Source organism: Musca autumnalis, unplaced genomic scaffold, assembly GCF_047663935.1.
Source record: "Musca autumnalis isolate F117 unplaced genomic scaffold, ASM4766393v1 scaffold_1, whole genome shotgun sequence".
NCBI lineage: Eukaryota > Metazoa > Arthropoda > Insecta > Diptera > Muscidae > Musca > Musca autumnalis.
This window is the reverse complement of record NW_027411644.1, coordinates 216,491,480-216,500,961: the sequence shown is the minus strand read 5'-3', so window position 1 is coordinate 216,500,961 and position 9,482 is coordinate 216,491,480. Positions and strand designations below refer to the sequence as shown.

Here is a 9,482-nt window from a genome sequence, read left to right as displayed (position 1 = left end):
GATTTGTACTGGATTTATTAAATCCAGTCGAGGATTTATGGCTAGTCTAAATGAGCTATAAGCCGTTGAAACTTTGTTGCCTATTCTCTTTTCTGCTATGTGTTGATCATGTGTGCTGCAAAATATGAGTATGTGTGTCCGATGCTGTTTTATTATAGCAAAAATATCAAATAGCATCAGCATCGCTAGCAATATTTTTGTGAAATTTGTTGCTACATGTTGCCGTTGTTCATTATTGCTAAACATATGTATTTCGAAGAAATTTTAGCGGGCAAAGCTGCAAATATACGGTGCTTTTGCTAATATGGCGTAAACATTTTAAACCCTGGGTAAAAGTAGTAAAAGAGCGAACTAGAGTTGTGTAGTTCCGGAACGAACTAGTTCCAAGGAACTATTCCGGACAAGGAACTATTGGAACTATATCCGGCTCTTTCATTTATATAGTTCCTTTAGTTCATATAGTTCCAGCCGTGCATATAATTCCTTTCATTTATGTATATAATTCATTTTCTTTCTTCGATCTTTCACGTTTGGTTCCTTCATCATTCAGATGCGACCACATTGTTAAATAAATGTAACATTACATCCTCGTTACATTGCTGCAATTTATTTATTTTTATGTCAATTCATCCACCAAAAAATGAAAACAAAAAGAAAGTGAAAGATGCGTTAAACTACTTCATTCTCGGAACTATTTGGAATGAAGGAAATAAAAAGAACGAGGAACGAGAAAGATGCATTGAACTATATCGCTCTCGGAACTATTTGGAACTATGGAACTATATTAAGGAACTAGTTCCTTTTGGTAAAAGGAACTAGAAGGATCGATCCGCTCCAGGAACTATATTACCCAACTCTAGAGCGAACTACGAAAAATGAGATACACATACAACTTTGTTCAAAACGTACGGGAACGGAAAAATGGGACAAATGTCAAAGTCGGGCTACCAGCTAATCCGAATGCGGCAACCATATTGCTATTTTTTACACGCAGTGTTGTATATCACGAGTACTCGATTTCGATGGTGAATTCGCTGAAATCACGAAATGAGATGATTTCATTTATGTATGTATGTATACGAAATCATGGTAAACGCCAAAGGTAAACCAACTATAAGAATATTCATTTTTTAATAGGTCTGTACGATAACAAATTTTTACAAAATGCTGTTCGATAACAAACTTGTTCAGTAAAAGAGAAATGAGAAGTACTTGCAAGTAGTTGCAATAACTTGCAAATACTCTTTATTTGCGAAGCTATCGAACAGGCCTAATGCGTTTGATAAGAGAATTCCAACACACATAGAATAAGAGAATGAAAGAGTTGACATAACCATGCATGTCAAAGAGAACACATGTTAAATGATGGCAAATAAAAGAGTGTGGCTCCAATTTGAATTTGGGGCCATGAGAGTGTGTGTGCGCGTGCTAGCTAGCCTAGCCGCGCTAACTGGTGGGGCTAGTATGGGTTGCTGACTGGTGATAAGACTTGCTAAATACTAAAAATGTTCAACTAAAAACAGACGAGTGCTTTCAACCGACGAGGCAGGTTCTGAACGCGCCAATCTCTCATTTTATAAATTGGCAACAATTTATAAAAAATACAACTTTATTGTCGTCGGTTATAAAAAAAACAGTAGAATATTTTAACGGAATAAATTGTTAAAAGGCAAACGTAAGTAATAATCAGCAAAGTTCAATAAAACGAAGTGCACGAAACAAAATTCAAAAATAACTTCAAAAGAAACGAAATAAATATGGATTTTTGACGTGATGTTCATGATGAAGTGGTGTTCATAATCAAACGACGACAATTCCTTTGCTCGTCGTGTAATAAAGAGAGAAAGGAAATGATGAACGGATAAATTGAAACAAGTGTTTTATCGTGTCATTTGTGAATATTCCTGTTTCAATGAATAGCAGTTGTTGTTTTGTGTTATGTTTTATTTGGCATTAAATCTCACATAAAAAGAACAAAACAAAACAGTGTGCGAAACTGATTTTTTTTTTTTTGTTAAAAAAAAAGAAACGGCAACGACAACAACAATTGCCAACAAGTTATTCAAGGTGATTGCCAAAAAATTATTTAAAACAAAATACTACCAGACAGACAGAGGTGGACGGATGGATGGATCGTGGTGGTGGTCGTTGCCGTTGTCATAGCTGGTTTTTGTTTTATTGCTGTGCAAAAAATTGAAACATTTTCAGACACAAAAACAAATTTCAATTTAGAAAAAAATCTCAGAAAATCTGAACAACAAAAACAACCACAAAATAAAATACAAATCATCTAAAGTACAAAAATAAGAAAAACAAAAACAAGACAATAGAAAAAAAATAAACAATTTTGTGCCAAAATGTGGGAAAAAGTGTGTTCTTATTTTCAAAGACAACATCGATAAAGTAAAAATTACCTAAAGTGCGGTCAGATCACAAGTTATTGAGGCTGAAATAATGCAGAATTGGATGATTGATAAAACTTGAGAAGTGTCCTTTAAAAGCGTCCCTCTGTTCGATTCGATTTTTTTACTATAGCTAGTCCTTGTTATACTGATCCCAATGACATCTAGCTATTCAGTGGGAGATCAATACTTTCCGATCGATGTGAAAAGTGTCCAAATGAGACATAAGATGCAATGTGTGTTCCCGTAAAAAAAACTTGTAAAAGTTTCTTTCAGAAAGGATCTAAAGAAGAAGCACTTCTTTCAGAAATGGTCTAAAGAAGCACCCTTTCTTTCATAAAGGGTCCATAGAAGCTCCCTTCCTTTCAGAAAGGGTCTATAGAATCGCACTTTCTTTCAGAAGGGGTCTAAAGAAGCACCCTTTCTTTCATAAAGGGTCCATAGAAGCTCCCTTCCTTTCAGAAAGGGTCTATGGAAGCAACTTTCTTTCAGAAAAGGTCTATAGAAGCACCCTTTCTTTCAGAAAGTGTCTATAGAAACCCACTTTCATTCGGAAAGGGTCTTTAGAATTACACTTTCTTTCAGAAAGGTTCTATATAAGCCCACTTTCTTTCGGAAAGGGTCTATAGAAGCCCTTTTTTTCGGAAAGGGTCTATAGAAGGCCTTTTTCTTTCGGAAAGGGTCTATAGAAGCCCTTTTTCTTTCGGAAAGGTTTTATAGAAGCACCCTTTCTTTCGAAAAGTGTCTATGGAAGCACCCTTTCTTTCGGAAAGGGTGTATGGAAGCTCTTTTCTTTCAGAAAGGGTCTACAGAAGCACCCTTTCTTTCAAAACGGGTCTACAGAAGCACCCTTTCTTTCAAAACGGGTCTATAGAAGCACCCTTTCTTTCAAAACGGGTCTGTAGAAGCACCTTTTCTATCAGAGAGGGTTTACCCACTTTCATTCAGAAAGGGTCTATAGAAGCCCACATTCTTTCCGAAAGGGCCTAAGAAACCAACTTTCTCTCGGATAAGACTTTATAGAGGCACCCGTTCTTTCGGAAAGAGTCTACAGAAGCACCCTTTCTTTCAGAAAGGATCTATAGACACACGTTTTCTTTTAGAAACGGTCTATAGAGCAGGGACGAGCTTCTTTGCTTAGATCGTATACTGAGGGCGCCCACTGAGTTGTTTTTGCATTTGCTTCTCTCTCTCACGTACAGTGTAAATGAATGAAAACAGACAAAAACATAATGTGGTTGTTGCTTTTTTCACTCATACGTTCATACATGTCTTCGCTTTGGTTGTATTTCTGTGGTCGTCGCTGCTATAGAGGCACCCTTTCTGCCACTCTTACTTCAAAGAGCATAAAATTTTTGTTCGAGCAGTTTACAACTTTTACCTTTTTTCAATTTTTAGAAGTAAAGGAACAGACCAAATGTCTTCGCTTCTCAAAACCTTGCGTGAATATAGCAATCTAGACTTTTTAACACGTGATTGCTAACAAAAAATAGCAACGAACGCTTTAACGCTTTAACATTTATTAGCTAACAGTTTTCACATCCAGTAGTCAGCCAAGTCATATGATCATAAACAACTAAACCAACAACAACAACAGTCTAGCCACCAAGCCTAGACGTCACTCTCGTCTCTGGGTACAAAAAACCGAGGAAGCTGAGTTTCATTTTTCATTACGAAGTACAAAGTTTTGAGTTGCGTTTTGAATTTCACACACAAACACATTTCACTGTATCATCACTTTTTTCATAATGTGTACGCGTACATTTTTTTTCCAATCGAAATCGAAAAAATCATCTACTGCAAATATCTGAAAAAAACGAAACCAAAGTCAGAAAACAAAATAAACAACATGTTATTTCAGCTTTTTTTGTTGTGGTTGAAATCAAAATTCCAGCCATTTCTGAGAGCACATTACGGCATAACATGTTGGGGGATTTTTTTCGTTTAGTTAAAAGCAAACAACACTCCCTTCTTCAGCTCCACCATATCGTTGGGTTCCCCCAAAGAAAATAGCAGTAATGCACCCCATTCTGCTCTCTGGGCCAGTTGATTGAGTTTTGTTTTTCTACTCCGCACCCATAGCTCTTTGTCTCTCTTCCATTGTCTCATATAACCTGTGTTGAGTAATTAAAATGAAATATTAGTAAAAGTGTTGCTACTTTAGCTGTTTTTTTTTTTCGTTTGTCATTTAAGTCGGTCAATGCATCAATGATATTCCAAATATGAAAGGGTCGGGAGCAAGCTCGAATTAAATTATTAAAATATGCCTTTACAAAATATGGTCCAAGTACTTATTTTAGTTTTTGTGTAATAATCTTTTTATTTTGGGAAGTCAAATTTCAATCGCCAACTTAAAACGCGTTTTTCTCGAAACTAGATTTTTTCATATGTGTCACTCTTTGAGTAAATGAGCTACTTGTCAAATATTCAACCCCAAGATCATCAAGTTACTTTAGCATTACCATTGAGATTTCGTGTGTACCCAATATCGTTCATCGTAAAGTATGGTGGTACCTCCTATTGATTTCAAGTTGTTGATGTGTGGCCACGTTCACCGTGCAAAATGTGTAGATATAAATTTGATCGTCCAGTACAATGTTCCAACAGCCCGGCATCGTTTGGGAACCAACTTATAGTAGTGTTCTTAGTAACGAGGTCGTACCAGAGACTTAATTCTGTGACCAAGGGTACCCCCCTAGGTCTGTTGACCTAGTCTGATAATTGGTGCCGGCCCCTTGTGAGAGTATCGTAATGGTTGTGGTTGTACCCAGATTGCGGAAGTCGTTGCAAATGAATTACATTAACGCAGAATTTCCGGGACGTTGAACAACAACATATGGTGTTAGATGCTGCGTTTATTGTTGTTGTTAGGGGTACATGGGATCGGGTCACCTTTGATTTTGTGCCTGGGATTCTTCGCCGATATACACCCCAAAACATAACCGAACCTAAAGAAATGACTTACCAAACTATAACATGTCACTAACACTCTCCCAAAAAGGCTTATGTAAATGTTGTTTAGCAAATTCCATTTTAAATTTGCCATCATTGTATACCTATTTCTCTATTCCTTTTTCTATTTGTCACTTGTATGTAAATGTCAAATGTAAATTAATAAAATTCGACATCTTTTACTCACGGCCATCGAAGTAACCACGGCTTGAATGTGGCGGTCTGAGTCATAGAAAGGCAGGAATTTAAATGGGTCCTGCACCAAACTAAGGTAGCAAACAGGGCCAAACACTTGAACACAATTGGTACCTCACTATGGTGCAAGGATCCCTGGTTGGTCGCTTGTAATCATCTGCGTGTTGTGTGAACACTGTGGGGTTAGACCGGAAGGTAGATACCCACGTTAAACATGGTATATCTGTACCCCCTCTGATGAGCGTTGAAGTTCTCTAGCACCAGACTGTTATTGCCCTCCAAAAGCGAAATAATGTCGGACATAAAACGCAGGGCACAACTGTTCATACGCGGTATGTATTCATTAATTCCTAGTGTCAAGCTCAAGCAAGATATGTTTGTACTGAATAGACCGGTGAATAAAGAAGGCAAGTCCAGATCCTCCGCTTCTTGTACAATCATTTTTCAAAACGTTGTAAACATCGCAACGTTCAAGCTGCAGGTGACGGATGTTAGTATTTCTCCGAGTCATAAAATCTACAATTTTGCTGACATTGTTGCGGAGATCGTTGCAATTCAATTACATTAACGATGAATTTCCGGGGTGCTGACAAACAAGTTGTGGTGCTAGATGCTGTCTTGTTGTTGTAGGGGAGGGATTGCTTCCGGTATTGTTGTTGGGGAGGGATTGCTTCCGGTGTGACGACGGCAAAGTTGGAGACATGTTGGCAGATGTTTTGGAGCAACAAGTATCAGCATAATTCATATCGCTGTAGCCCTGGAGCTAAGACCAAAGCAACGTCGGAAGTGTGCTCTTTCAATAACACCGATGTTGACATGTGGTGAATGCGGATCTTGCAAACTGAGTAGATCCATGGTCCCTACTGGAATAGGGAGACGGTCGGCAATGTAAAAAAATTAACGTGAAAAGGCTACTCTTAGATCTGGAGATTAAGGAGGTGTACATGGGGAAAGTTATAGATTAACCCAGATCGGGCAACTTCCAATTTTGTGCTTAAGATTCTTCGCCGATACACACCCCCAAATCATGAACGACCATAGATATGGTATTTTTTGGCAAGTACGCAAGTAGGTAACCTTCGCCCGTCAAAACCCTACAGGTTAAACTTACTTTCGTCTATGAAAAGTACCTTGAGAATAGGCCTGTTCGATAACTTCGCAAGTAAAAAGTATTTGCATTTCTCTTTTACCCAATGATTACACATGCAAGTAACTTACAGACAGTTGTGTATACATATTATAGTCGAAACTTCAATTTTTTCGAACTGACACTTGCATGTGTAGACGTTCGGAAAAAAATTGAAGTTACTTTCAAAGCACTTACATTGATTACTGACAAGGAAATTTTGTCGGCAGTGAGGTTGTTAGTTGGTGTGGCAGTGAATATGTGTGAGTGTATTGGTGTTTTTCGAACTGTCACTTGCATGTGTAAACGGGGGGTAACTGAACAAGTTTGTTAACGAACAGCATTTTGTAAAAGTTTGTACAAATTTGTAAAAACTTTTGAGTTATCGTACAGACCTAATGAAAGAGATTACATTGAAAGAAAATGACTTTGCAAACCATAAAGTGTCACTTACAATGTCCCAAAATGTATGAGACTTACCAAAGGATTACACATGCAAGTAACTTGCAGAAAGTTGTGTATACATATTATAGTCGAAACTTCAATTTTTTCGAACTGAAACTTGCATGTGTAAACGTTCGGAAAAAATTGAAGTTACTTTCAAAGCACTTACATTGATTACTGACAAGGAAATTTTGTCGGCAGTGAGGTTGTTAGTTGGTGTGGCAGTGAATATGTGTGAGTGTATTGGTATTTTTCGAACTGTCACTTGCATGTGTAAACGGGGGGTTATGTAATTGTTGTTTTTTTTTCTGTTCTTTTTGCAAATGTAGGAAATTTTCACGACAGATCCGCCTTGAAAAAAAAAACTTATAATATTGCGTTTACATAAAACCAAACGAAGATTACCGATGAGATTTGTCTTTTCGCCCTTATCAACATAAAGGAGAAAGTGAGAAAACTCCCGGGAAATTTATGTTCAGTGGTGCGATTCTCTAACTCATTTTTTGAGTTAGTCCACATTTATATTAGACTATTTTCCTTGCGGCAATTGTCAGTTTGTAGGTGAGAGAGGGTGTTGAGAGGCAAAGGGTTACCATATGCATCACCCCTCTCTCCATCAAACTGACAATTGCCGCAAGGAAAATTGTCTAATATAAATTTGGACTACAACAAATGTAAAATTAAATTAAAATTAAAACGCAAACTTTTAAATGAAAAGTTCAAATAAAAGTTGACAACACTCTTGCAATCGGTAGAACTTTACGACTACTTTTCGTTCGTCGTTTACTTACCGAAAAATATCGTTAATTACCGAAATTATAAGCATTTTAATTTTGCCGATTCTTGCCGTTAACTCAAAAAATGAGAATGGCACTACTGAATAACCCCTGTTTCTTCCACATTATAAATGTTAATAAAATTTCCTTTATATTGATGCATAAAAGTTACCTTTTAAAATAATTCTTCTATAAGTAATGAAGAAAACAAATTCGATGTTGCAAGTGTCCGATTAGTCGTGAGAGTCACTGTAAATCTTATGGTCTTTTAAACGTTACATTTCAATTTCTTTTTGTCAAATTGGCATCACTTTTAAATCACAAAGAGACGATTATCGTCCAATAGCCACAGAATGTGGCAATAAATTATTGTTCTTTATGTTGTTGTTTTACTTTACTGATGATGCTCCCCACCCAATGTTTGGGGGGCTCAATTACTTAACACGCACACCAACCCAACCAGTCCGGCAACATAATTAATTGTACGTGTTTTGGGGCTTAATTTCTCACACTCTCTTTAAATGCTCTCTTCAGTGTTTGGTTATTTTTAAGCACGAGTTTCAGTCATTAACAATTTATTGACTTTTGACAAACAAAATAAATTCTCGTTTTGGTGATCATGTGATTTGCAAATTGTGCGAAACTAAAAATACAAAGCTTAAAAACAGACACAACACAAAATAATGATTGTGTCACACGTAATGTGACGTTTGACAACACTGAGGGCCTAAGTATGCTTAAAATTCTCCATCTCTCAAAGAAAAGACTTCTCAATAACGCAATCATTTGTTGTTTACTTAAACTCGTTTTGAATGTGAGAGTGTGAGCGAGAACAAATCAAGCGCGCTGGTCATGTGATTTGGTTTTGTTTAAATAACAAAAATAATTCTAAATAAAGACAAGAAAAAACAAATCTCTTGGAAATAAAAGTAAATAATGCCAATAAATTTTTTGTTAACTTAGTGGGGCTTAAACATGTCAACGCAATAGTAAATACCCCGTCCTTACTACCAGTTGCTGTCACAGTTGGGTATTAACTTCAATTTATGAATACCCCACCATCAGTTAAAATTTATTGTGAAAGAAGAAATTTCAAAATATTTTGTGTGGAGAATAACAGTCTAGCGGATACTATCAAGGTGATACTATGTTCTTTTTGTGAAATTTATATTTTATTAATTAAATTGTTGTTGTTACATTGTTGTGTATGTAAACATTGTTATGTCTAAAAGAAAAGAAATATTTCAACAAATATTTACATTGTGATTAACCCAATGCCATCGAGACACATTCATTGCGTGTCAGACCATGATTGATTAGTACATCACTTGTCATTGTGTCTAGGTGGCTGTCATTTGTCATCATAAATGACAATTATTGTAATAATTTAAAAACTAAATACATTCTCACATTTCAAACATTTTTGGTGTTTATTTTTTCTTTAATAATATTTGGAAATAAAGGCTGTAGTGGGATTCTCTAACTCATTTTTGGAGTTAACGACAAATATTGGCGAAGTTATGAATGAAAAGTTTAAATAAAAGTTGACAACACTGTTGCTATCGGTCATGGTACAAATACACAGGT

At 36.4% G+C, this 9,482-nt stretch overlaps 1 protein-coding gene across 5 annotated transcripts in view; it reads left to right on the top strand.

Moving 5' to 3' along the window:
- Positions 1-1,382: 1,382 nt before the first annotated feature.
- Positions 1,383-9,482, top strand: part of Vha100-2 (V-type ATPase subunit a family protein Vha100-2) — a 29,933-nt gene continuing 21,833 nt past the window's right edge. The window contains exons 1-2 of one of the 5 annotated variants that reach the window (XM_073960163.1): positions 1,755-2,067; positions 8,859-9,034. The gene's annotated coding sequence lies outside the window, so the exon portion shown is untranslated. Of the gene's footprint in view, positions 1,676-1,754; positions 2,068-2,108; positions 2,296-6,811; positions 9,035-9,482 lie in introns of those variants that run through there. The other 4 variants (XM_073960162.1, XM_073960164.1, XM_073960160.1 and 1 more) reach the window with 4 other exon arrangements.